This window comes from Octopus bimaculoides, chromosome 4, assembly GCF_001194135.2.
Source record: "Octopus bimaculoides isolate UCB-OBI-ISO-001 chromosome 4, ASM119413v2, whole genome shotgun sequence".
Lineage (NCBI taxonomy): Eukaryota > Metazoa > Mollusca > Cephalopoda > Octopoda > Octopodidae > Octopus > Octopus bimaculoides.
Window position 1 is genome coordinate 145326262 of NC_068984.1, and position 2273 is coordinate 145328534.

Here is a 2273-nt window from a genome sequence, read left to right on the forward strand (position 1 = left end):
TGATACGCAGAAGATTCTGCCAGTTCGTGCCTTTCAAAGAAGAGGCGGTACCCCAGCATGGCCGCAGCCCAATGACTGAAACAAGTAAAAGATAAAAGAACGCAAATGTAGCTCTAAATATCTAGATAAAGGCAGGATGATCACGATTGGATTGTCATTGATCTTGAGTCGATAACTCAATCAATCCTTTCTACTATAAGCACAAGGCTCGAAACTTCGAGAGAGGGGACACGTCGATTACATCGACCCCAGTATTCGACTGGTACTTATTTTATTGACCCGAAAGGTAAATGGACTCCAGCGGAATTTGAACTCAGAACGTAAAGACGGACGAAATGCCGCTAAGCAGTTTGCTAACCACTCGGCCATCTTGCAGCCTTCCGTGACTCCATCAATGTTAACTCTAAAACAAACGTACAACAAACAATGACAGCAATTATCAAACATACAAAGTGGTTTAAGACGCTTGGCAACTGCATGGTTTCGGGTTCAATCTAACCGCGTGGCACCTTGGGTGACTTCTACTATAGTCACAGGCGAGCTAATGCGTTGTGAGTGAAGTTGGTAGACGGAAACCGTGTGGAACCCTGTCGTGTATATATATATACTCTTTTACTTGTTTCAGTCATTTTGACTGTGGCCATGCTGGAGCACCGCTTTTAGTCGAACAAATCGATCCCAGGACTTATTCTTTGTAAGCCTAGTACTTATTCTATCGGTCTCTTTGCTGAACCGTTAAGTTAATGGAACGTAAACACACCAACATCGGTTGTCATTCGACGGGGGTGGGATAAACCCAGACACACAAGTACATACGTACATATATATATATATATATATATATATATATATATATATACGATGGGCTTCTTTCAGTTTCCGTCTACCCGATCCACTCATAAGGCTTTGGTCGGCCCGAGGCTATATTAGAAGAGACTTGCCTACGGTGCCACGCAGTGGGACTGAACCTGGAGCCACGTGGTTGGGAAGCAAGCTTCTTATCACACAGCCATACGCAACTTAGGCAGTATTTGATTAAAATTGTCTTCAATGTAGCATAATTAATGTGTAGACAATTACGTATGAAACAAAGATAGCTATACGTGCGTGTGTGTGTGTGTGTGTCTGCGCGTGTGTTTATCCCCTCCCAGCGCTTGTTGGGTTGTTTACTTCCCCGTAACAAAGTTGTTCAGCAAAATAAACCGGTCTAAAAAGTACCAAACTTAAAAACAAGTCCAAGGGTCAATTTGTTCGAGTGGACGATGCCTACAGCATGACCGCAGTCCAGTGATTGAAATAAGTAAAGGATAAAACGTAAAATGTGAAAGGTAAATGTATTTAAAACTTACCTGTTTAAACTCAATTAGAAAACGACTTCACCAACACCAAACACGAGTGAATTCCATTCTTATGTTCTTACGTGGATTTTCTTAATTTTCTTCTCGTCTTTCCTTTCCTTTCTTTCTTTCAAAGTGAGTTTCTAGATTATTATTATTCCAATGTTATTTCCCTCCTATTATTCTCCTGTTATCCTTCCATTGTTCCTCCCCATTATTCCCACGCGTGTAAATCAACGGACGATGCCTCTAAATGCTAAACACAGCAGCCATGTAAATCACTCTCATATCACGCATTACTGATCTTCAAAATAAAAATCTAAAAGAATATAAATAAATGGCTGTCAATGCTGGATAACGTATTTCCGGGTGGAATTCGACACGATGGTCACGGCTGGGATGTGTTCGACCAGGGATGACCTGGGGATACACAAGAGCAACAATAACAACATCGACTGTTCGAATGACGACACTAAATGTGAAACACTGGGCAACCAACAGGACGGTTTTATACCAGACAACAGTGAAGTCAGGCGTGACTGATACGGACACACAGACATACACACACGCATGCACATACAAGTAGACTCATACACACACACGCGCGCATACACACACATACACACATGCAAACACACACACATACACACACACGTACTCACATACGTACGCATACACACACACACACACATACATATGCGTAAATATGCACAAAAGCTAATACATACGAACACTGAGACACGCATATAGACACATTCATAAACACCCATAAACACATACACACACACACACACATATGGAAACATAGACACACAAACATAAAAACATACACTCCAGACACATGCGTATACACACTCACTGACGTTAAAGTATATTCCCATTGATGCTTATTCTGATCGATACACACACACACACACACACACACACACACACACA

The 2273-nt window shown here is 41.6% G+C and overlaps 1 protein-coding gene across 1 annotated transcript in view; it reads right to left on the bottom strand.

Annotated features, from left to right (window-relative positions):
- LOC106878765 (retinal guanylyl cyclase 1) overlaps nucleotides 1–1841 on the bottom strand; it is a 37637-nt gene extending 35796 nt beyond the window's left edge. Inside the window, exon 1 of the mRNA XM_014928090.2 lies at nucleotides 1350–1841. The gene's annotated coding sequence lies outside the window, so the exon portion shown is untranslated. The remainder of the gene's footprint in view (nucleotides 1–1349) is intronic.
- Between the last annotated feature and the right edge of the window lie 432 nt (nucleotides 1842–2273).